The 26,938-nt window shown below is 46.3% G+C and overlaps 1 long non-coding RNA gene across 2 annotated transcripts in view; it reads right to left on the minus strand.

Annotated features, from left to right (window-relative positions):
* Positions 1-26,938, minus strand: part of LOC307178038 — a 367,206-nt gene that overhangs the window by 48,980 nt on the left and 291,288 nt on the right. The window contains exon 5 of one of the 2 annotated variants that reach the window (XR_013825125.1): positions 24,531-24,655. This is a non-coding gene — a long non-coding RNA (uncharacterized lncRNA). Of the gene's footprint in view, positions 1-23,747; positions 24,656-26,938 lie in introns of those variants that run through there. The other variant, XR_013825126.1, reaches the window with a different exon arrangement.

The following is a 26,938-nucleotide window of genomic DNA, read 5'->3' on the forward strand; positions in this document are numbered from 1 at the left end:
CGGCATCCTCTTATGTTAATCATTTCAGGCAGGTCCTATTAGGTAATTCAAGCACTGGGCTACAGAAAGCTGCCATTGAATTAATGAGGAACGAACTCAAATTCTGAATAAGAGATTTTCTGAATAAATGGCTCTGAATGAAAACCAGGAGTCAAGCCTATAATCACAGCCGATGATAACAATACAAAATTGCATATTAAACACAGTCCTAGCTTCCATCTATTCTCGGTCCACAAACTCTTTTGGAGCCAAAAGAACATATTGCGACAACCAACAAGAGCCTTCAGCAGTTGCCGCTTTTCTAATATTTCCTTAACGCTTTTTCAGGTGAACTGAATAAATTCGGCATTTATAACTTTATGAAATGCTCTCATCCCAATTTAGAATAAGCCTTAGTTTATCCCTAAGGCTAGTCTTTTCTTAAAAAGAGCATCTTTTATAGAGAACAAACCAGTAGTTGCCAGTGGGGAGAGGGAAGGGGGGAAAGGCAATATAGGGGTAGGGGATTAAGAGGTACAAACTAATAGGTAGAAAATAAGCTACAAGGTTATATTGTACAACATAGGGAATATAGCCAATATTTTATAATAATAATAAATGGGGTATAACCTTTAAAAATTGTGTGTCACTATACTGCATACCTGTAACTTATGTGATATTGTACAGCAACTATATTCCAAGAGGGAGGGGATAGATGCACACATATAGCTGATTCACTTCGTCGTACAGCAGAAAGTAATACAACATTGTAAAGAAATTATGCTCCAATAAAAATAAATAAATAAAAATGAAAAGAAAAAGAGCATCTTTGTCCATAGCCCCATTCAGGCTCGAACCTTACCTTCTCTGGCCTCCCACCTGCCCCACCTGCATCCGGCCTTCCTCCCCTCCAGGACACTTTCCTCACAGCTGCCAGGTGATCTTCCCTAAACGCAAATCTGACCACATCACGTTCCTGCCTCACACCCTCCACTCATTTGCATGGTCTTCCTCTTCCTAGCATGTTATACGAAACTTTTCATGACCAGGCCCCTGGTTATCTTTCCAGCCTCTTCTCTTATTGTTCCCTATAGGAACACATCCTGAATTCCAGCCACACCCAAATTCTTGACATTTCTGAATGTCCTATGCTCTTTCATAGCACTGTGCTATTTCTCCCATTGGAGTGCCTACTCCAACCTAATTCTCATCTTTTAAAATTTATCTTGAACAGGTCCTCTTCCTCAAGCCCTCTCTGATCCAGTCCCAGACTGAGTTAAGTGCCCTTCCCCCATGCTTCCTTAGCACATGAGGGCAGAGCTCAATTCATGAACACGGCTTCACCATCATAGTTGGAGCACAAGTTTCTCTCTCCAACTAGACTGACATCATGAGAATAAGACTCCATAGTGTTTCATCTTGCATTTTCAAGGTTGGGCATATTGGTAGATACATAGTAAATATCTGATGAATGAATGAACCAGTGATAGAAAAAATGAAATCATGGCCGAGTAAATGAAAGAACCCAGTGACATGATTTGTGCCAATTCCAACAGCCACACTTCCATTTCCCACCTCTGGGTAGAAGCATTTGAAAAGTTTATTTTCCTAATCTGAAATTCAGTCAGTGAAGACTTGGCCCAGAACGAGTGAGTTTCCCTACAGCGAGTGATACCATCACAACTTCTTCATTCTCCCACTCTTTAGTAAATATCTGAAAAAAAGAGACCCTGTGGCATGGATAGGATGCTCCCCTGTGGCAGGAAACCACTGTTGGGATGAACCACGTGGTGACCCACGTGGCCTTCCTTGGGCCCAGGCTTCCAACCCTATGGGAAGTCTCCCCCATTCTGCACACTGCATTTGCTTTCACAGAGCTGTGGTCGCCTGGCATCTATCAAGCTGTGCTTCATCAGAGATTTAATCAGGTTTGAGTTTTTAACAACGTGCTCGTCATGCTCACTTAACTTAAAATCAAGCCTGTTCGGGGCATTAGTCAGTCCTATTCACTCAGTCCAGTAGTTTTGGCATTTAAAACTTTAGAATTTTTTTTATCAAGGGACACTATATGTTTTTACCAAGCATCTCTTATTCATAAATCTCTCAGGCTGGTTCCCTGGTTGAAATATCCCAGCCTTAGGGATTATACTGCTGTGAAGGAAGTGTCTGTGCATGAGTTTCCTATCGATGCCATGATGAATGACCACAAACCTGGAAGCTTAAAACAGTACATATTTGGTACATATCTTATGGTTCTGTAGGTCAGAAGTCTGACATGGATTTCATTGGACTAAAATCAAGGAGGCAGCAGCGTTGTATTCCTTCTGGAGGTTCGAGGAGAGAATTTGAAAAACTTGCCTTTTCCACCTTCTAGAGGCTGCCCACACTCCTTGGTTCACATGCCCTTCCTCAGTCTTCAAAGGTGGCCATGGCTGTTGGAGTCCTTCTCATGTCATATCCCTCTGCTGCCTCCTCTTCGACCTCCCTCTTCCACTTTTACGGACCCTTGTGATAATATGAGGCCCATCTGATTAGTCCAGGATAATATCCCTATTTTAAAGAGAGCTGATTAGCAAACTTCTCTCTATCTGCAACCTTAATTTCCCTTTGCTATATAAAGTAACATATCCACAGGTTCCAGGGATTAAGACATGACATCTTTGGGCGGGAGGTTGTCATACTGCCTGCTACCCTTGTATGGCTCTGGACTTCTGAAAGTCAGCCTTTATATAATCATGTGGGTCCAGTGTGAACTTCCTACCAAGAGCACATGTGTCACTTGAAAGTTTCTTAGACATGCAGATTCGCAAGCCCTACTCCAGACCTTCAGAATCAAAATGTACATTTTCATCAACTTCCAGGGGAATACATAGCTTATATATATTGAGAAGCACCACTCAGAGGTTCTCCGTGGGGCAGAGGAAGGCGCTTGGACTTGGTGGTGGACAGACAGTGGTCTTATCTGGAACCATGTATGTAATAATGCAGTGGTCTTGAGGAGCCCAATTAATAGCCCCCCTCTGCCCTGTCAGAGCTCTGAACAAATAAAGACATAAGACAAAGAAGTGGGGACAGATGGGGACCAAGACAGCACCTTGGTAAACTGGTATCTGGTAATGTAGCTTTACCTGCAAATACAGCATTGAATCTCACAATGAGGAGAACTTCTTCCCACCCCATCACGCCTGCACTAGACTGAGGAGGGTCTCCCCGACCGCAGCCCGTGTCAGCAAGGGCAGAGCCTGTGTAGGAGGATTTTTAGCAAGGAGTAGGCATCTGAAAACACATGCTCTCTGCAGGCTGGCCAGCTCCCAAAAAGAAGGAAGAGCAAGAAGCTGGGCTACACGTGCCTGGTTTCTCCTTCCAAACTCAGCAACTAGATAGGTCACCGGTGAGTAAGGGGCTAAAGATATGACAGAAGCGTTCCAACCAGTAGAGCTGCCTCCATACGGAAGGAAACATTAGAAGAGGGACTCAGCATTTCCCCTAATAAATAACGCCTATGTCACAGAGTCGTTGTGAGGAAAGTGATACAGCATGTGTGGTAGCACCTGGCACATCATAGTTCAGTTACAAAGAGCACCGTGTTATCCCGCAGTTCTACAATCTGGCAACCCATCAGAATGTCCTAATGATTTGTTACAAAATGTGGATTCCTGGACCTCACCCTAGGGGATCAGATTCAGCAGGTGTAAGGTGGGGCTTGGGAATCATAGACCTGGAATCCTGATAGCACACAAGTAAGAAAAGCCCTTCAGTCACTTAGGCGGGACTTTACCTAAACCAGAGAGAATGAGTATTAGATAAGACTCTTCTGGTTATGGGTTACAAAAACCAACTTGAGCTGGCTTACCCAAAAGAGGGAATGTGTCACAGGGCCATGGGTGTCTTATAGAACTCAAGGGCAAAAGGCCCAGGAACTAGACACTTTCAGGCACCCAGCAGTGTCTCTCTCTCTCTCTCCATCCCTCATTTCTGCTTCTCTCTATGACCAATACTATTTTCTCTCTGTGTTTTCATGTATATGGTGAGCGGCAGATAGACTCTACATAACTCCTGAAGGTGCTTTGTCTCTGGACACTGCAGACCGATTAGCTTTCTTTTAGTCCCAGTGCTAAAGCCCTAGGACAGAGAATCTGACTGACTCAAGTCAGGTCAGCTGTCCCCAGTGGGTGCGGGGACTTGAAGTCATAGGACCCATCCCTCCATCTTTGTGGGGGTACTTTGGAGGGAGGGCAATTCTCAGAGAAAAGAAGTCACTGCAAGTTTGGTAGATACCCAGAATCAGAATCTGCTATCCCATGTCTTTATTTTTTAAATTGCTTACCCCCAATAACCCAAAAATAAAAAAGGAAAACCTTGTGATTCGGGGGAGTCTGATAAAATTTTTAAAAATATTTCAAATTTATACTTAGAAGCAAGGTCACCAAAATACCAGTTCTAGTGAAACCCTAGAGATTATGACTCCCCTGCTTACTTGAAATGGTTAGAGATCTTAACTCCTTTGAAGAGGATGCTTCTCCTTCTAAGTGAGTTCACTTCCCCAGACAGTTCAGAGATCTTCTTCAAGCTTCCTTCTGGTGTGAAGAGGGTTCTTTTCCAAGAAGACTTTTTCTAGGAGTAACTGCCACATCCACTTGTGTTGTAATTATTTTCTATGAACATGTCTGCCTACCAGACCACAAGGTCTTCAGTGTCACCATTTTGTCTCATTCATCTTGTATCTGTAGTGCCTGGCTCAGAGTGACTACTCAATATGCCTTTATTGACTTTAGGAATGAATGAGAGTCATCACTCTTCGAAAAGTGATGTAAAAATATCATGCTTAAAGAGATATCAACATGTACCAGGAAATGATGCCAGGAGAGAGTCCCAAAATTCAGGTTTGCTGTGCTCTTCTGGGAGGAGAGTCCATGATCACATCCCGGGGGTCTTGGGGAAGGAAAGGGAAACTGTCAGAGATCTGGCTGTGTGAGAAGCAGGCCCAGGAGTCAGGGCTGGTGATCCCACAACTCACAAATTATGTTCTCCCCTAGGCCTCCTTTCCCTTAGGAGAAGGGTGCCTTCTTTTCTTTCTAAGGACATGACCTCCCTGCTCTATGTCAGTCTGCTCAAGTCCCTACCCTTCACTCCAAGATGTGCTTGAGTCATGAGAACGAGAAGTGTTACTTCTCAGAAGCGCCAACTGGCCGCTGTCATGGGGTTATCACAGGAAGGAGGGGTGTAGGTACCCCTCATGAATGCTTATTTTAATTGCAGTTTAAAAAAAAACCCTTAAACTTCACAATCCATCATTCCACTATAAAATCAATATTACAAGGCTCAAATATCTATATCATGACAGTGGTTTATTTGAAAAATGTATTTTCCTACATGTTTTAACTTCTAAAATAATAAAAAAAATAGCTTTGGCATGACATAAATGAAAACACGGTGTAATGAAATGGCATTTTATGAATTTAAACCAAAGCAAATATGTGCCATGCTTTATTTAAATTAATTTTCTGTGCATGTTCTGCTGGTTGGATAGCAGGTGAGCTTTGCCACATCATACATCTACTGCACTGGACTCTGAGACTTGCTGGTGAAGAAGCAGAAGTTGTGAGATCCAAGGGGACCCAATTCTGAGGGACCCACAGGCCCACACTCTGGTTCCACTGGCACTAAAAATTGGCTAGGTGTGGGCAGGAAGTTGTTTCACAAAACATCTACATCCACTCTTGTAAGGCAAGGGTGAGATAGTCAACTCCACGTTGGCGGCATTGTTTTAGTAATCCTAAATCAGTCTCAGTACGCATTCTATATAAATTCTAAGCTGAACAATTTTTGGACTGCATTGTAAATACAATCCCTTTCTAAATTTTCCAGAAAAACAGTCTGCCAGTTCTCGAATGCTAATACTATCAGTTCATGGGGGAAACTGAGTCACAGATATGTTTATGAAGTTACTATCTGGCCCTTGATGAAAAAGTGTGCCTACTCCTCGTTTTATAGAATAAATGACTTGAATGACCAAATAATATTGGTTTTAATTTGGAATCCTAGATATTAAACCAATTTCTTCTTTTCACAGTTTTCTGGATCAGTAATTTGTAGATCCAATTAAGTTTAAGTTTTAAACTAAACTTCCAATTAAGTTTTCCACCAGTTACAGTTATAGAAACTGTATCTGACTACAGGTATTGTTTGCTTTCTGTGACCACTAACCTGGCACAATGACCTCTATCCCAGAAGGTGGGCTCTGAAATAATGGTGGTACAGATGACCACCATGGGCAGGTCATGATCATCACAGGACAGATGTTGTGAACTGGCTGTGGTCACGACCAAAAATAATACATGACTTGCATATATGACTTGCACATATGGATGATAACCTGTGTCTTTTTAGCTTTGGGGCAAAGGTCTTCAGAGTTGTTAGGATCAAGCGCACTTTGTAGATGAGGATATAATTTACAGACACAATAAAAGAACCTGGACTTAGGGGAGAAAAACGGAATACATTTTTAAAAGGAATTTCACACACACACACACACACACACACACACACACACACACACACCCCGTAGAGCCTGTGTCCACTATTTGGAAAACTTTAGTTCCATTCACAGGAAAAATAAGAAAATTTTAAAATGCAGTACACGATGGCCCCTGATCCAGGGATCTCTACACTTAACAAAGCATCCACTCTTTGTTGGTCAGAGTTCTTTCAAACCAACATTAGCCAGGATGAATTCTTTGCTCTTTTGGGTTACTGTTGAGTCGACTGGAAAAGATCCCTTTCTGAAAGCCTGCCCTCTGTGCCCACCATTTTCTCACTCCCAGAGTTGGTCATCAGAGGTGAGGCAGAGTGGAGGCACCGTAAACAAGCTCTTGAAAATGGGAGTGACAGGGAGAGAGGTTCTTTATGTGCCCAGGCAACTGTGAAATAACAAAACGGAGATAAGAGCCAACAAAATCAAGAGGCAGGAGAAAAACTGGAAGCAAAAGAATACAGTGGATTACAGTTTTCTCAAAGGTAACCTGGGAACAGCCTTTATCGTCCAAAGACCATTTTCTCTCCCATCTAGGAATTCAAAAAGATGAGTGAAAAGGATCCGTTCTACAGCAGAGTGCAGCTTAAGTAACCTTACCAGGTAATTGAAAAAAGCTTTCAGGTGTTTGGTTAATTTTCTTTTTTTTTTCACTGTTGTCAAATAAAAACTGTACTGGTAGAAGAAGAAACATAGTTCCTATGCAGGCTCAGAGAAAACTAGATGTCAGGGAACAGAAACAATTGCTCCAGCAAGTAATGGCTCCTGCTTTTCCAACAGAAAACGAGAAAAACTCTGTGCAGTTAATTCAATAAATACTCTGTGAAAAATGTCTGTTTACTTTATAAGATATAGTCCCTCCCTTTAAAGAATCTGTAATCTACTTCTGGACTGACTCACATGATTAGGAAGCAATGTAAGATGGTTTCTAGTCAAGGACTCACTGAAACAATGCTGTAGGAGTTAGAAGGAAGACATACGAGGGAGTAGTTTGGAGACCCAACAGTATTAATTATCTATTGCCAATAACACGTTACTCCAAATTTAGGGACTTAACACAATAATCATTTTTTGTCTCACAGTTGCTGAGGGTCTGGGATCTAGAATCAGACTGGTTGCTGGTTCAGGTTCAGGCTCTCTTGTGAGGTTTCAGTCAAGCTGTCTGCTGGGGCTGCAGTCAGCTCAAGGTCTGAGTAGAGGAGGATATGCTTCCACGCTTACTCATATGGTCATTGGAAGTCATGTGGGCCTCTCCATGGGGGGCTTTGCAACATGGCAGCTGGCTTCTGCCAGAGCTAGCAACCTGAGAGACAGAGCAAGAGAGAGAGAAAGAGCCCCAAGATGAAAGCCACAGTCTTTTTAACCTTGGAAGCGACATCCCATCACTTCTGGCATATTCTACTTGTTAGAAGTGAGTCTAGAAATCCAGCATATACTCCAGGGGAGGGAATTACCCAAGGGTGTGAATACCAGGAGGTGGGGTCACGGGGGGGCCACTCAAAGGCTTTCCATTACAGTAAGCGAAGGTGTTGAACTCTAGAGGGGTTCAGCAAACTACAGCTAGAGGGCCTGCCACCGGCTTTTGTAAATAAAACTGTACTGGCCCACAGCACCCCCATGTGTTTACCTATTGTCTCTGGCTGCTTTCGTGCCAACAACTCCAGAGTTGAGTCATTGGGACAAAGACCCTACAGTCTGAAAGCTTAAAGGATTCGCTATCTGAACCTTTACAGAAAAGTTTTGCTGAGGCCTGCTCTAGAGCAGCATTTCTCAAAATGTATGTGCCTAGGAACCACCTAGAGATCTTGTTAAAATGTGGTTTCTGGTTCAACAGGTCTGAGTGGGGCCAGAGGTTCTGCATTTTCGCAAGCTCCCAGGTGATGCTCGTGCTGCTGGACCACAGACCGTCCTTTGAATAGCGAGGCTTATGAAACTTGAGAGATAAGAAGGTCTTGGGTAGGTGTGGAAGGACTTCCAAGCAGGGGGAAATGGCATGAGAAAAGATGAGAAAGGAAAAAGACATGGCTTTGGGGGTGAATATAAGATTGGGCTATCTGGAACAGAGGACAGGGCGCAGCCATGTCCTCCCTGTGAAGAGCAGCTGTAGAGAGCAACACTTAGCCTTGAGGCAATGGAGAAAACAATATAGTCTTAGTTCTTTTTATTTCAAGATACAGAGTCTTCTATTAAAAAAAAAAAAAGGATCAGGCTATAGTCAATTGTTTATCCAACAAAAACACCAGCATTGAAACAGAAAAACAAGAACTAGATAACCTACACAGACATTTGTTTAGCACCCACTTTGTATCACTAATGTGCTAGGTGCTGGGGATACAAAATGAATAGACAGTCCCTCCTCATCACTCAGGCTGGTGATGGAGAGACATGTAAACACATTAGAGGTGACGTATTGTGATACGTATTTTAGTAGAAGTATCTACCTAGCTGCAGGAAAACAAAGAGAAGGAATTGGGTCTTGAAGGATGGGTAGAAGTTTGTTATACTGGATGGATGGAGAAAGCATTTGAGGCTGAGGAATAGTATAAAGACATGAAAGGGCATGGACTAGGTAGAGATTGTACAGGCCTGAGGCATGGGATGTGTGTAAGGTAGGGGGACATAAAGGGGTCCAAAAGGGAAAGAGGTAGGGGCCAGACATGAGGCTGGACAGACAGGCAGAGAAAGGCTGTCAATGGCCTCAGATACTATAGGAAGACTCTCAGACTCATATCGGGCGCTGATATTAGATAACCCACCTAACATTCCTAGCACATAGGAGTGATCCATTATCACCAGTTGTGGTTCTATTTTAGAAAATCTGATGTCAATGTGGAGGACTTCATATCTGGTAAAGCAGAAAGAGCAAGGGTCACCTTCATCTGGCCTTCAGGGGAGGTAATTTTCAGAATCCTTGAAAGCAGGATTCCCAGGCAACCCACTGAAGCTGGTATGACACATGGATTGCATCATCCTCATATGTCCATCCTTATTGGCCTGTGTCCCCACACACCAGCCCTGCCCTCTCCCTGTGGGGCATCCCTGCCACTGCAGAGGACGCAGCTGTTCAGCTAGCGTGGCTGTCCTTGTCCATGGAGCACCAGCAAGGTCTTTGCAGAAACTGAGCAGTGGACCTACGTGGAGACTTTCCGTTATCCCATTCACACTTGGCTCCATTACCCTTAGTACCATGAGGGTCCTGTGGGCTGCAGGTTCCCCTGCTGCACTGGGATGGTCTGTTTACTTGTCTGTCTACCTCTCAGACAAGTCCACCTGTCCTTAAGCTCCCCGAGGTCAGAGACTGTGTCTCATTCACCACTACACCCGTGGAACCACTATACCCGTGGCACCAGTCCTGTGCAGAGTGGGCACCTAGAAAATCTGCATCAGATGAGCAAGTGAATGATAATGGGGCTGATAACATTTCCTACCTCATTGTTTCTTGTGAGGATTGTATTAGTTTGCTAGGGCTGCCATAACAAGTGACTACACCTCGGGTGGCTTAAAAACCAGAAATCTATTTTCTCAAAGTTCTGGAAGATGGAGGTCCAAGATCAGGTGTTGGCAGGGTTGGTTTCCTTGGAGGCCTCTCTCCTTGACTTGCAGATGGCCGCCTTCGCACTATCTATTCACATGGTCTTTTCCCTGTCCACGTGTACTCCTGGTGTCTCCCTCTGTGTCCTCATCTCCTTTTCTTATAAGGACACAGTCAGATTGGATGAGAATCCACCCCAATGACCTCATTTTAACTTAGTTATCTGTTTAATGGCCAATTATCCAAATACAGTCACGTTCTGAGGTACTGGGGGTTAGGGCTTCATCCTACAGATTTGGGGGTGGGGACACAATTCAATTCATAACAAGGATTAAATGAGCTAATATAAGTGTTTAGAATGTTGCCTAGAATAAAATGTCACAAAAGTGCTCGTGATTGCCACCTGCAGTTTGGAAGGAACATGGAGAAAACAAACTGTTGGTTTCTGAACCAATATTAGAGACGGACACTCTAGACACAGCTCCTTTTAAAAAGTGTTTGGAGTTTTGAGCCTCATTCAGAAAGTGAGAAGGAGAGTTTTATAACTCAGTATTCCTCTGTCGGATCATCCTTCCAGGGAAGCATGGCCTCAGTAAGATGACTCTCCAATCCCTACTCCCATGCCATCTCACCCAGAGGCTAATTATCTCACACATCATCTATGGAATACATTTCATCTGTTATTTCTTATATGCTCTCCACAACAATCCTATTAGGCAGAAGTTGGAATTTTACAGATGGGAAAAACTGTAACTCTCTGAACCCAGTAACTTAAGTAACTCGACTAAACTTACACAGCCAGATAATGGCAGGGCCAGATTCAAACTCAGGCATTTTCACCACAACACACTGCCCACTGCTGAGATGCTGGTCCAGGTGTGTGCGTCATCTTTACTGCATCTAAACTTCTCCTTCAGCCCAGGAATGCCCTGACATTTCCGGTCCCAACACTGATAAACTAAGGCAAAGGTCCTGACCCAGGCGGGCGGCCAAACCTGGAAATGGCCCTGGGTGCATCCCCAGGAGGAAGGGAGGAGGGGTGAGAACACACACATAGTGGGATCTGCTCCCCACCTGCTTGGACATCTCTTGCATTTGGTACCGCTCAGCTGCCTCTCAGCCAGTCAGTCACTCTTCCCTCCTGGAGATGCTGCAGATAACACAACAGGCAAGAGTTCTGGAGTGGGGAGGCTCCCGTATAACAGGGAGAAGGATGAACGCCTGTCAGCCAGAGGTCCGGGTGATCACCAGGCAACATCAGTGAGGGAATGCGAGCCGTCGTGGGGACAGCAGGAGTGGCTGGGGCAGGTTGGAGGTGACACTTGTATTAGTCAGCTGGGGCTGCTGAAACAGAGCACCACAAACGGGGCGGCTTAAACAACAGAGATTTATCTTCTTACTGTTCTGCAGGCTGGAAGTCTGAGATCAAGACGTCAGCAGGGTTGATCCCTTCTGAGGGCTCTGAGAAAAGGGTCTGCTTCAGGCCTCTCTCCTTGGCTGACAGATGGCCACCTTCTCCCTGGGTCTTCATATTGTCTTCCCTCGTCATGTATGTCTGTGTCCTGATCTCTTCTTCTTATAAGGACACCAGTCATATTGGATTCGGGCTCAACCCCTGATCTCATTTTAGTTTAGTCATCTCTTTAAAGACCTGATCTCCAATGACAGTCACATTCTGAGGTGCTGGGGGTCAGGGCTTCAATGAGCCCCCCCATACGAACACCTGGAAGGACACAACTCAGCACGCACAACCCTGACAGCTTCTCTGAAGCTTGAAAAACTTTCCTGACAGAACCTTCTCCTTTCTGAGGGTGGGGAGGCCCCACGCCTGCCTCACTTGCCCTGGCTGGGGGTAGTGGGGACTGACCCCACAGGGCCTGGGGTGTCTACCGTCAGGGCAGGATGCAGACCAGCAGCCGAAGCCAGAGCCAGTGCTCAGAGTGAGGGATGAATGAACACGAGTCACGGCGGAGGGGCCAGCAGGTAGGACAAAGTGTCAGGGGCTGCAAGATGGTGGCAGCCGCACAGAGCATTGATTCCAGTGACCTGCCTCTTCCACTGGGGTGGATGAGTTACTCTCTTGAAGCCTCACTGTCTGCATCTATAAAACAGGTATCAGCAGCACCTACTTGTAGTCATGGAAGAGATAAAGAGATGACGCATGTTCAGTGCCCAGCACAGGGCCTGTGAAAGGGTCAGTCACGCAACGATGGTTAAATGGAAAGTGACAGCTATAATCACACTAATGTGAGACGTTAAAGACACCTGTTGAAGCACCAATCCAAGGGAGATTTTTCCCTCGAGCAAAGCCCAGTATCCTCTAGGACCAGCCTTGTCCTGGGCAAAGCGAGTGTGAATGTTTAAAGAGTTCCTGGGCATCAGCCCTCTCAGTACACCCTAACTTCTGGCCCAGCACAGCATCTGCCATTAGGGCTACACCTTAGGATAAGGCTCTTTTGAGACTAGAAGCCCCCTGTTAACGTATCACCCTGACACGCCATCCAGAAAGGCACTCCACAAGGGCCTAGTTTTGCCTGGTTCTGATTCCCGGCCTGCTTTTCACCATGCAGCAGGCTACGGCAAACGGCAGGCATCGCTAAAAATTTCTGCCTGCCCTATCCTTCTCCTCCTTCTTCCTCAACTCCTCCCTCCTCTCAGGATCTGTTACAGGAATTTTATTCCCCTTAATTTACTCTCTGCAAATTGCTCAGCTTGAATACTGTTATTCCACGGCTCCATGAATGGAGCTTCATGAGATCTCAGCCCACTCGCTCTGCATGCAGTGCGCGTTCCGCTGGGGGAGAACTGCCCTTGCAGGATGGAAGCCAGGACCTGCCTGCCCCGGGCTTACGGGTACCTTATGAAATACCTAATCATGTGGCTTCTCATTCGTACAGGGATTTACAGTTTCCAGAACACAGTCATCCCCATCAGCTCATTTACATAAATACCACAGAAGAAGACATAGTACCTTTCATCTGTACAGCTCTTTTCCCATTTACCGAGTACTCTCATATATATTACCTATAGATAATGTATGACAATATAATACTCTAGGACTATATTGACTCTTTCCATATGAATAGAGCTATTACAATCCATTACAGAGAAAGAGCGTGGGCAGGCCAGTTCCTTCCACGCTGAGTGCTGGGGCATAAGCCCTGAACTTCGCTGGGATCCATCCTTACAGCCTATACTTTTGGGAGGCAGCCTTCCAATGCCCCTTGAACTGGGCCTTCTCATCTTAGAGAGTCTTCCATTTTTTCAGTCATGAGCCCAGTGGCTCTGTCCAGGGCTCTGGTCTCCCAGTCATCCTGAGCCTGCTCATAAGGACCCCGTGTCCACTCGTGCACAGCTCTGGCGGGGTACCCTGCTCTCTCACATGTGGCCACCCTGGAGATCTGGAGTGGGATGATTCGTCCAGTAGGTCAAGTAGGTCCAATCCATCCTGCAGCCTCGGTCATCTTCATCAAGGGCATATTTGATCATGTCTTCTGTACACATCTTTTGAACTTTGCCACCCTCAACTTCTCCATATCTTTGCCAGCACTTGTTAACTCTTGTCTTTTTGATACCAGCCATCCTAAGAGGTGTGAGGTGATACCTCAGTAAGGTTTTGATTTGCATTTCCCTGATGATCAGTGATGTTGAGCACCTGTCTTGCTATCTCTTATCAAGGGTTTTAGATTGGTTTTCCAGGAACAGACTCTGAGCCAGGGAGTTGCTTGCAGAATGTCCACTGGGGAGAACTCTTGGGAGGTAGATCTGTAAGGGGGTGAGGAAGGCAGGGTTGAGCAGTGGGAGGAGGTGACTCACAATGTGGTCTTAACTGAGACCTCAGTCAACCCTACAGGGAACTCTGGAACTGGGATGACCCATGAGCGTTGTCCCAAATTGAGGTCAGAGGCCAGGCCTTTGTATCTCTGCAGAAGTCTGGAAAGGGGAGCCTTGGGTCTGGAAGTTCCCTGTAGCCCAGGGCAATGCTCAGGGAGGGACTGTGAGCCTTTAGCAGCCAATATTCCCAGCATGGGGGTTCAATGTGTCTGCCCTGAAGAGGGGTGTCTGAACAGAGCACCCCAGAATTCCCTTCCCCAGAGGTTCCCAGCATTCACTGCACCAGAGGACAGGAATGTTGGAGTCCACCTTGGAATCCTGCCTTACACACTGGAACACAAGCCCATCACCAGTCTGCCTGGCTCTGCTTTTCTTCCTCGCCCATCAGGACTGGACAACTATTTCTTTGCCAAGACCTCATTTAGCTGGCCTCATAACTGCTAAAATGGGAAAGCCAGGCAAAGGGCTAGACATCCTTCCGCCCCATGCTTCTTCTGTCCAGCCCCTTTGAACAGGGCGACTCCCCTTGTGTGCCATGGTCTTAATCAGGCTTTTCTAGGGCATGCTGCCTTCCTTGCCCTGCTGCCTCCCTGCATGGAACCCTCTTTTCCTAATTTATTTTCAGCCCTGAGGCTGATCTCAGAGGCAGCATCTGGTTCTGGTTTTAAAACAAACTCTGGCTGAGTTGGGCAGAGAAGTACAGAAGTCAAATGCATGCTCGTCCCCAAGGTCACCTGACAACAGCGTAGCCTTGGTTCTTTTCTGCATCCTCCCAGCATCCTTTGTTGTCAACATACAACTTCTATTCACCTGTATCTATTACAGGTTCCTGGGCTTATGGAGTCTACAGCTAGGTCAGGGCCACTGGGCTTCAGAGGCCCTCCCAAGCCCAAATCCACTCAAAAATTCTACATCCACACCAGGAAAATAGAAGCCGAGGAGAACGTGACTTGCGAGGCCCACGCTCCACTTTTCAGCTTTCTCTTTGACAAGTAAAGAGCCTGCCTGCAACTCCCTGGGCTCAACATTCAACGTCCAGAAACCCAAGTGGCTGGTGTGTCTCAGAAGCTAAACTACCCCCCCACGCAAATCCTCCAGGAAATACTGACTCCTTCATGACTCCCAGGTGATAAGAAGGCAGCCTTTGAGCTCCACCAGGGCTGTTGTTCCCATTTGGTTCAAGTCTCCGTAAGGTTGAAGCTGTTATGCAGCAAGCATCGTCACAACATGGGGGACAGGAGAGACACATGGCAAGTCGTTTGTGCAGTCAAATCTCTCTGCAGCTGGTAGAAAAGGCTCTGGTATCCTCATGCTGACCAGGACTGTAGGTATTGTATTTTCTGGAGTGCTTTCACTTTCAACCGTTCTGTTGTGTTGCACCATAATTTGTGTTTGTCAAACCAATTCAACCTTAGTTCTAAAATTATGGTCATAGTAGTTATGTCACTACTATGGAATAGTGGATTGACTGGGAGTAAGGATGGGAGGATGCAAGTGGGAGGTGGGCAGAGAAGACAGGCACGCTTCCTGCTAAGAGACTGCAAAAACCGTGGGTTCCTCCTTTACCCTAACCCATCTATATCACCCCACTCCAAAAGGACTGTGAGGGCACATTAACCAGGACACTGAAAGCATCTGATGGATGGAAGGGGAAACACTTTGATTAACCAATTATGGGGGGGTGATTTACTTGGCTAGCTCATTTCTCCCCAAAATAGCCTAGCATGGAGGAAGCCCCTCACAGCACGGGCCATGGAGATGTGAGGGAAGCAGGCCACGCCAGCTGAGACTGGGCCACAGAGCTTGAGGGCTCCTAGAAGGGAGGGTGTGAAGGGAGGTGAACTGGGTCAGTGAATACAAAACAGACCCAGGTCTTAACGTCAGCTGGGGGCACAGAGGAAACAATGGTGACAGGCCAGGGATCAGGGAAAAGGTGGGTCAGCATCACCCCTCAGCTTTGGACATCCCTGCAGGGACAGCGTGGCTCTACCGTCCTGCATTTGACAAGTGTAGCTCTTAGAGCTATGCTAGGCCCCTATTAAATACTCAAACACGTCAGTTATGGTTACTGTAATTATTATTATTACTCACGGGACATGCTTTTCTTTGTTATTTTTAATTGGAGGGGAGGACAGTGCCATTACCCCTTTCTACTCCAAAGAAATATTTTTCTGCCTCTTCTGTATATATTTGGAAAGGAAAAATCAGCCACAAAAACAAAACAAAAATACAGAAATGAAACATGTGATCGGAGAGACCCTGCATAGTTTCAACCTCGAAGGAGCCAGAGTCCCAGGCATGGGCCTAGTGGAATGTTGGCTTTCATAGGTTTTGTCCCTGGCTTATGTTTCCTCTGTTGTTGTTTTTCTTTTTAATTATGATCAAATGACCTTGCTATATAAAGTACGGCTCAAATATGAGCAACAGAAGGTTGGGCACACAGAGTTTAATGCTATAATCAAATGCAACCTACAACCACGTTCTTACGGCCCATATTATTGATAGATGATGATATTAATATTTGCATGTGCTGCATGGTAATTGGCTGCACCGGATAGGCAGTTCACTTAGGTTACTACTCAGAGGATGACTTTTATGTAGTTGGGATTTCCATCCCCTCCTCCCGCACTCTGCTGGCTTGCCAGCACCTATACACTCCCTCGTGGTGGTTTCTCTGAGACCACATCCCTTCTCTGCTTAGATTCAAATGAGGGCATGGAGGTTCCCTGCCTTAATGAGGGAGAAAAACTTAAGAATAGAAGGACTGAAGAGGATACAGAAGTCAGGGTAACATGAGCTGCTGAAACAAACAGACACCCCACTAAAGAAGCCTATTTCACACTCTCTTGCAAACTGGTGTGCGTTCCTCATCAGCATAAAGTTTTCCTCCTCATGGTGACTGAGGGTCTGAGGCTCTTCCATCTCATGGCTCCATCAGCCCTTGGTCCTCAGGGTTCTCTGGACCCAGATGGAGAAGAGAGGGGGAAAGACTACTTATCCTACATACCCTGCTCGGCCTGGAAGTTACACACATGACTCAGGCTCATATTCCGTCAGCGAGAACTTGTCACGAATGAGGGTGATGGAAAGCGTAGCCCGCAGCAAGGCAGCTGCTCTCACAGAGTTGTATGTGTGGAGGTGGGTGCACATGTTTTTGGTGCACTGAAGACTCAGAGGGATGAGCTAATGGTACTGAGGAGGGACTAGGACAGAGAACACGAGTGAGCCCCAGGAGCACGTATTCTTACATAAAATGGAAGTCTGTTCCTCCGTAAGACACCCCCGCACACGCGCGTGCACGCACGTGTGCGCACACACACACACACACACACACACACACATTATCAGCTGCCCAAGGCAGACATCGGGATTCAGGCTCAGAACTCTGTGAAACACAAATGCCTATTTGATCGCCCTTTATAGCAAAACCTTGTTAAGCAGATACGGTTTATCCAAGAGAATGAACAATTGGAAGCAATTGTTCCCCAGCTCACTGGATACCCTGTCATGCTCCAGTAAAGACATCAGATGATGTGAACTAGTTAATTCAAAATCCATTCTTCCTGGTCCCTTGCCTTTCAAATTAATGACATTTGCTGAAATTGATGGTGAGGGAGAGGGTGACCAGGCAAGCGGAGGAGCCCATGGTTCCCGGAAGTTAGTACCTTCCGTTCCCACAGGCCTGAAACCGAGGCAAGGCGGAGGGAGAGGCGAGTAGGGGTTGGCTGTCAAGCGAGCGGCCTGAAAATTAGATTTTAAGCACGTTTTTTCCCCCTGAAGGTCTCTTGAAAGGAACCGAGGAGGAAAAGGAGAAAAGTCTAGGCAGCTGTGTAATTAGGGTCACAATTAGGAAGTTTAGGAAAGGGAGGTCCTTCTGGCGGACTTTGTTCTATTGGAGTTTCCCCTCTAAAACCCTGAGCCTCAATGTCATGTGGCAGTCTGGATGGGAGGGGAGTCTGGGGGAGAATGGGTACCTGTAATTGTATCGCTGAGTCGCTTTGCTGTGCACCTGAAACTATCACAACATTGTTAATTGGCTATACTCCAATATAAAATAAGAAGTTGAAAAAAAATTTTTTTAAATAAATAAATAAAACCCTGAGCCTGAGCAAGCATGACCCAAAGTCCAGGAACTCTAAGAGGCAGCAGCTGCTGTGGCCGCACCGTTTACCACCCGGATAAAGGCAGGCACGTTACTCAGCCCCTCTGTGCCTTGGTTTCCTCACACTTTAATGTCAGATAGTAACTACCCGAAGGGTCGCTGTAAGGATTAAATGCATTAGTATTTGTAAGATGTTTAGAATGGCACCTAGAACACATTTAGCCCCGTGCAGATGTGAATAACATTAAAAAGCTGGGTTAAAACCTCTGTTCCTCCTTTGACTAGTTAGGAGACCTTGAGCCCCTTCATTTCAACTCTCAGTCTCAGTTTCTTGTTGGTAAAATGAGACTGCTTTTACGGCCTCACGAAACCATCTCACAGGTGGTGAAATTTGCTGAAACTGTGCATGTGGACGTGTTTGCCGGGTGCCTGGCACAGAACTGGCAGTTAATAAATGCTAAGTGCTACCTCGAGCTGAGTGTTTAAAGTATTCCCAGATCCCAGCAAGACAGAAAATGAAAGACGTCGGTAAACAGTGCCAGGGAAGCTCCTGCATACGGCAGCCCCGAGTCACCAAGAAGAGCGTGTGCCAGCCAGCACTTTAATTTTTACTTATTTCACAGAATAAGGAGCCATGTGTGTGCCGAGCTCCCACCCAGGTTATTAGAGAGACATATGTAGTACATCCTCACAGATTGGCAGGGTTGGAAAACAAGGAGAAGTGAGGGAATACCTGGCGTAAGGTCTTTAAAGAAGTGAGATGGATCTGGCTCCAGCAGACTCAGTGACATATAGCCCGGAGTATTAAAATAGCACAGAGAGGGACTTCCCTGCCAGTCCCGTGGTTAAGATTCGGCGCTTCCGCTGCAGGGGGCGCGGGTTCCATCCCTGGTCGGGGAACTAAGATCCCACATGCCGTGTGGCACGGCCAAAAACAAAACAAATAGCACAGAGACACAAGAATCCATGAGAGTCAGATACTCACAAAATAAGAATGATGAGCCTTTCTATTTTAGTAAGAGGAAGATGTACAAGAAGGTAAGCTTCTCTATGTAGAAAGACAATGAAGACTTCCTAAAATCAATTCCAAAATGCCTTCAGGAGGGGAGGATGTTAGACACCAGCCACAGGAATCAATCAGCCGGCACACTCCCTACCGGAGTATAACCCAGTGTCTCTCTGTGGCACAGTGACAGGATCTGGGGAAGTGACACAAAGTAATATTCAGGGACTTTAGCAAGATTTCTCAATTCTGCTCTTCTTCCTGAATGAGTTTTAAAAAGACACAATTTGGGTGGGTGAGGATTAACATGACTACCTATGTAAAATGCCCGATGTGTGTCCTGAGTCACAGTAGGCATAATGGCACCTATGCTGTCGTGATGATCACACGGTCGCTATATATGAGTTCAGTTAGCCAGCGTATGGTGGTCATGGAATGTGTCATGGGGATGGTAGCAGGCTGGGGTCCCCAGTGCTTGGTCCTGAATCAGTGTTGGGGAGCATCCTCCTTAGTGACTCAGAAGTATCGTGTTCCCAATTCCACTTCCAAGGAGTCTAAGCTCCTGGATAGCAGGGATCATCTTTCACATCTTTGTGGCCTAAGCATACCTTCACTCATTCACTCAATAAATATCCAAACAGCACTTATGATGAGCCAGGTGCTGTGCAGGCACTACCACTAAAAATATGAATATGATAGGATCCTTGCACTTGAGGAGTTCATAGTCCAGCCAGGGAGGCAGACAACAAACCTTTAGTAACATTTGTGGGTGCTGAGGGGGTTAAACAGAAAGGAGGTTCAGAAGAACTAACTGAGGAGATTACCTTGACCTGCATAGAGAATGATGAGAGGACATTTGCTTATATGATTGCTTAACTGAAAATCAAATGTCTTTATATGTGTGTGAGAGAGGGAGGGAGGGGGAGAGAGAGAGAGAGAGAGAAGGAGGGGGAGGAGAAGGAGAGGGAGGGAGGGGGAGCAGAAGAGGAAGAAGAAGGGGGAGGGCAGTTGATAAGCAGGAAAATTGCAGGCCATTCAGGAGTTTGCTAGCCTTTGCTTCAGCAACTTAGTGCTTTTCCTCAACTGGATGAGGCAGGTAATGGGTCTGGGTCCTCCATGGATGTTATGCACTGAATGTGGCCCCCCAAAATTCATATGTTGAAGCCCCAACCCCCAATGTGATGGCATTAGGAGATGGGGCCTTTGGGAGATTATATGGGTTAGATGAGGTCATGAGGGTGGGGTCCTCATGAGAAGATTAGTGCCCTTATGAGAGGACACAATAAAGAGCTTGTGTGTACCACTCTCCCTCCCCTGCTCACACCAAGAGGGAGTCATGTGAGCACACATTGAGAAGGTGGCCATCTACAACCCAAAGGGAGAGGTCTCTCCGAAAGCAACCAGGCTGGCACCTTGATGTTGAACTTTCAGTCCCCAGAACTGGGAGAAAGTAAACTTCTGTCATTTAAGCCACCCAGTCTGTGATATTCGGTTCTGGCAGCTCAAGCTGACTGCTACAGGGATAAGTGCCATTCTTGGGTGCATCAAAAAGAGTAGACCCTCGGGTGATCAGGACTGTCTAGAGCCATGCATCATAGAGGGCTTCCCCAGTGAGGAGTGTGGAAAGTGTGCAAAGGATTCAGCCAAGAGCCACTGAGAGTTGACAAGTAAGAACTATGCTGAGTCTGGAGGGACTAGGGTTATTTGATAGAAAATAGTTTCCATTGGCTCCCCATTTTCTATAGGATGAGATCTCAACATGTGAGGCCCTTTACAGTCTGGCCCAACTCCATCTCCAGCTTGACAACCACTCCTCTTACACATAATTGATAGGCTCCAGCTACACTGAGTCATTCACGGGTTCCCCAAATATCTTGCGTTAATCCAGAGGTACATGGTAAAAGGGTTAAAAGCCAGCCTGCCTGCCCTCAAATCCAAGCTCACACTTACCAGTGTGATTCTTAGCCAAGTCATTTATCCTGTGCCTCAGTTCTTCCCTTTATAAAATGCGGATAATAATAGTACTAACCAAATAGAGTGGCCATGCGCAAAAATTACATTAATGTCTGGAAAGTGTTCCAAAGAGTACTTTGTATTCAGTAAGTGCTGGATAAGTATTTCATCTTATGAAATTTTATTTCTACTCAAATATCACTTAGAATGTCATCTGTTCTAGGCGATGTTGTCACTTCCTCCTGTGGGATCTGATAGCTCTTTAACCTGACTAATTAGCACAGTATGTGAGGTATTTGTCTCTCTCTGCATGACTTATCTTCCCCCGGCCTGGTCCAGTGTGTGTCACCGAGCAGGCAATCCACAAACACACATTGAATAAATGAACATGTGCAAGGGTGAGAAAGGAAGGAAGGATGCATGTAGCCATGCCTGCAGGAGTGAACGTGACCTAAGAGTGTCAAAGCCAGGAAGAGATTGCACCTGGAGCACCACGTCCCACCAGTTTTCAACTCCTCCGAAGGAGGAGGGATTTAGATACATTACAGGCAAGAACTTGCTGAAATGTTTAGACACTGGGAACAGTGTGCCCGGACCTGCAATAATCTGTCCTTTAGAAAGAAGCTAGGTTTCCCTCTGTCTGATATCACTGAGGCATTTTTTCCAGACCCATTAGGATACATTGGTTTCAACGGCAAAGGTGGAGCAGACCCACGGCATGTAATCCTTAACAACAGAGAGCAAATGGATCACCAGCGGGTGTTTAAAGGTTCCCAGGACTTCTTAGCATTCAGTACACGGCCAGACAGATAAATACAAAGGTGATAAACAGGTTCCAGGAGCCCAGTATCAGATACCTGCTTGTTCTGCAGGTCTGCCCAGGCATCCCAGCCAGTCAGCCGGTGCTCAGCGGCAGTGACGCCTATCAAAACCGTCCTCCCCAGGCCCACAGGCTGTCTGTCTGGCCAGAAAGCTCCACCGTCTCTCCTCCCCCAAAGCAAATGCAAAACCCATGCTTTTCCACTGAGGCTGCCCTTTCCTGACTACCTTGATGCTGCAGTTCTAGTCACACTGTTGGGGTCACCGGGGACAAGGAATTAGCTCCCACCCCAACTAACATTCAGGCAGAGACCCTGGTGATAAATATTTCAATATAAAGTTTACTGTTTGCCCACGTGAATGGCAAGAACTTGCATCTGCCAGTGTCACCTGTGCCTATAGAACTGCAGTCCAAACAGCTGTATCCCTGGAGAGCCCAGCTGTGTGGAGGGAGGAGAGGGCGGGCTGGAGGGAGGGGCGGAGGGAGGCGGGTGGTGGGTGGAGGAGAAGGAATTAGGAGGAGGAGGCCCAGACCCAGAGGAAGGAGGGAGGGAGAGGCAGGGAGATCTGCTGGTGACCAAGAAATACTGAGATTAGCAGGCAAGCCTCCTAGAAGACAGGCTGTATGTCCCCTGGGCTGGGCTGAATCTCATCCTGTCGGGATGGAGGGGGGAACAGTGTGTATCTGACTCACGTGCGTAGAGCAGGTTTCAGAGGAGTGGGCGTCTCCTTCAAGCTGGTGCAGCTATTTGTGGCCACGCAGCCATATGGAACCCCTGGAGGACAGCAAATGCTCTCACCTCCTGCCAGGCACTGGCCGCCCCAGTCCCCATGGTTTGGCACCAGGGCCTGAACCCCAAGCATGTCTTCTCCAGTAAGGAAGGAGGGAAGCTAACCCTGGAACCCAACTGGGAGCTGACAAGGGGAAAAGCGTCATTCACATGCTTAGTTCAGGTGGTTTTGGAAGGGTCCAGAGGGGGCTGCCCTGGCTGGAAAGGTAGCCATCACTTCTTCCATTAAGCTTGTGAAAGCCAGCCATGGCCTTTGCCTGGTGGGTGAGAGTGGGGCCAGCTGCTCCCAGTGGGGTATCAGCCAGAGAGGGGCCAGGCTCCTTCTGACGCCTGAGTCACACAGGCTCATGTCTTCCTGGCACCTGCCTGTTGCATAAGCAGGTCGATGGCCGGGCCAGATAAGCCTCTCCCCCCGAAGAGGAACGCTTCTAACACGCCCTTGGTTTTGTGTTTACTCTGTCCCCTCTCTGTTCCCTTTCTCCTTTCTCCCTTCCTGGGGTTACACCTTAGAGATTAGGGTTGGTCTCTGACAGAATGTGGCTTTAGTAGGTATTTGATTTCTACCAGCCCCTTTTCTGGTCATATTTATAGGCTCTGCGGAACTCCCAGCTCCCTTCCTTGGAGAGATTGGCAAGTGTCTGGGGAAGCGGGGGCCAGCTACTGTGATGAGAATGAGGCTCCTGCTTTCAGATGGGGGAAGGGGAGCAGTGGAGAATACAATGTCACCCGGGAAGTATGCCACGTCCATTCTTCCCCTCTCTCTCTCCCCCTCCCTTGCCCTTTTCCTCCCCGTCTCAGCCTCTCTCTTATGCTCCTGTCCCCCTTGCTCTGCGAGTGACCGTCCATCCATCTCCCGCTCCTAACACTGCCTGTGTCCATTCCAGCACTCCAACAGGCATCCGCTCCCCGGAATTTATAAAAGCCTCATAATATGAACTGGACTTCTGAGGGTCCATAGGTAGGAATAGATTTTGTTTTTTAACTTTTTATTATAGAAAATTTTTTAAATTCATAAAAACAAAGAGAGTTGTCAAAATAAAGGGCCCTATGTACCAATCACTCAGCTATAAAAACCACCAACTCTCCACCTCTCTTGTTCCATCCGTAACCCTCACTCCCCAAACATCCCCACACCCACATGGGATTTTTTTTTTTTTTAAGAAATTCCAATCAGTCATGTTATTTTATCCATAAATCTTCATGGGAGCAGTCGGACTAAAGCACTCACCCCCCAGACCGTCTTAAGCCCCAGAAAGCAGCTCAGGCCTTGGCACACGCCTGCCTTTGGGGATGGAAATTCTGGGACCACCCTCAGTGTTTCAGCACGTGTATCTCATCCTCTTGACCCAACGGTCCTCCTCAGAAAACCGCTGTTAGAAGCAAATCAGTGCCCCAGCTCATGGACAGTTTTGTCTAAGGCCTTAGGCAATTTCTTGTTTTTGTTCCCAGAAGAAATCATTTTATAAGCAAGTCGCCTATCAGAAAACACACCTGCACGCCAGATTGGCACAGCTGTATGGGAGCAACTGCCGATCCATCTGCGGAACTATCTAAACAAGGAAGACGTGCGATCTGATCATCAAATGACGCTTGGTAAATGATAGCAACACATGCAATATTCAAAAGCAACAGATAAAAGAAACTTGGGCTCTCTCCACAGAGAAAAACCCCTCAAATAATGCTCTCCCTACACCCCACCCCCAATTTGATGAAACCTGTTCATTGAGCAAGAAAACCAACTTGGTTCTGAAGATGGTTACTGGGAGGCCTGAATTCGGGCCCCTCATCTGATTGCCAACAATGTCCCTTGGCCCACAATGGGTGACCTTCCTTTATGCAACTTTTAAATAATTCATGGAACCAACTTTCAAAAAGTTTATGGTTTAAAATCTGGACCTGGACATTTAGACAGAATTACATCTATGTTTACGCCATGGTAGAAAGTGTATTATTTAAACTCAAGAGGTCTGGGTAGGTCCACTCACCTGTATGATCCTGAAGCAATTACTTTACCACCTGGGGTTCTGCTTTCTCATTTGTGAAAAGGAGTAAATCATCATAGTTCAGTCTCCCTCACTGGTAAGTAGGTGCAGAGTCAGGAGATGAAATTCTAGAATGATATCATGAAAAGAATAGGAAATAAATTAATATTTGAATGTATTATGTTTATAAGAAACTCATATTGAGGATTGAAAATGTATAGTTCTTTTGGTTGAAGTTAGAAATGTATATATATACGAATATATGTATGATTTCAACTTTCTGAAAAATACAAGTGATGATAGATGTAAAGTTCTTAGACAAATAAAATGATCAGACTCTGAATGGTAAGTGTTATTAAAAACTAAACATAGTCAAGCACAGCGGCCACTTAGCCCATGATCAGCGGTCCTTTAAGAATGTTCACAACATCGAATAATTAACGAGTAACCCTGAGCTTCCATGCATTCGGGTCTCCCAGGATGATGCAACTACAGGGCAGGGAATGAGGTTACATGGTCTCCCCAGGAAGGCACCATCTCTACTCCCATCTTAGCCCCTCCTAAACAAATGCCAACACTTCAGCTTGGCTCAGCAACCATGATTTACATGAAGCTGGGACAAGCACATTCTGCACAAACTCTGAAGGAGAATAGAAATCCCCAGCTTTTCCCCAGCAAGGATGGCAGCTATGACCCCATCTGACCTCCACCTGTGGGGTGCAATAGGCATCCTTTGTGTGGGATGGCAGAGTCCCTGGGAACCACATGAATTACTCAGAAGTGGACCTGGCCTTTGTGAGGAAGGTGGAAGGGAAGGACTTTGGGTTGGAATTCAGGAGAGTCTGGGCTGTTTCTGGCTTATCCTGGGTAACCCTGGGTCACTCAACTCTTCTGGGATGGCTCCACTTGTCCATATATTCAGGATAATCCTATCACCCTCATAGTGTTGACAGGAATCTAAAATGTGTGTGAATAACATTTAAAAAAAAGTATCAGTACTCAAAGGAATAATATAATTGCATAGAAAATTCACATATGTAAAGTCTCATTTCTGACAAACGGGTGTTTGCCAGAGGGGAAGGGGGATAGGGGATTGAGTGAAATAGGTGAAGGGGATTAAGAGGTACAAACTTCCAGTTATACAATAAATAAGTTACCAGGACGTAATGTACAGCACAGGGAATATAGTCGATGAAAAAATAAGTTAAAAAATAAAATGTGTGTGAAGATGCCAACAAATAAATGAATAAGGTCCTCAGGGAGTTGAAGTTCTAGGGCTGTAATACGTTCAGTACTACATTGGGTGACTTTTATCTTACGATTCCTGGTAGACTTTAAATTCACTTGCAGGTTCAAATCCCATCAACTCTCAACATTCTTTTGTGCTCAGGTTCCTATTCTTTTACCCCCAGATTTCCATCCTTTTTGGCCTTTCCTTAGAGAGCAGGCACCCCTCCCTCCCCACCCACCCCACAAACCTTGCCCCGTCCACTCTTCTGGGGCCAGCAAATAACATTTCCTTCTCATTTCCCATCCCTCGTGTAATCTGCCAGCTTTTTGTGATAGCAGGAGAATTCTGGGAGTTTCATCTTCTCGCATTTCCTTGAGTGGCATGTGCACTGGACCGTGCTAAAGCTTTGGTGGCAGCTGGGGATCAATAATCAGTGCTCTCACCCAAGTGACTCTCTTGCAGAGAGTTGCCTGGGAAGCATTTGAAGCTGGACCCAGTAACAAATCTGCCCAACTTTCCAGGGTCTCTGAGGATACCCTGCCCAGTTCCCCTTAAACCAATTTCCCAGTCCAGCAGAAAAACCGGACAGGATTGTATTGAATCTCTTGCCCTCCACTGCCCCTCACTGCATTCCCAAATCACATCTGGCTTCTAGCACTTTCTTCCAACCAGCATTTAATCCTCAGCGGTGATCCATTTAAGAAATTTAATTTCATTCTCCACCCTTCTCTCCCCACCCAACTTTGCCCATAAAAACTCTTCTGGGAATTTTCAAATTCTGACGTCATATGAATACTTCTTTGCTCTGCAAAGTACTCCTCAATGCCTAACCCATCTCCTAGCACCACTCACAGAGATGCACTGCATGTTCCCAGAGTTTATAGATCTCTCATTTGCTGGCTGCTTCTCACAACAGCCTGGAAGTTCAGCCTTTTAAAAATCAATCTGACTCTCTGCTTTCCTCACCCCCACCTCACAGTTTGCACAGAATGGTGGTCTGTGCACAGAAGTCTCCTGAAGGTATTATTAGCTCTTCTTTTTGGAACCACCCCCAGGGCTGCAGAAAAGCACCAGCTAAATGCCCTCACACAAGGCCCTCATGGCACTATCTACAGCCGTCCACACGCCCAACTCCACCCTTTCCACAAGGAGCATTTCTGGAAATTTCTGGAAATTTGGC

Source organism: Stenella coeruleoalba (assembly GCF_951394435.1).
Source record: "Stenella coeruleoalba genome assembly, chromosome: 1".
Lineage (NCBI taxonomy): Eukaryota > Metazoa > Chordata > Mammalia > Artiodactyla > Delphinidae > Stenella > Stenella coeruleoalba.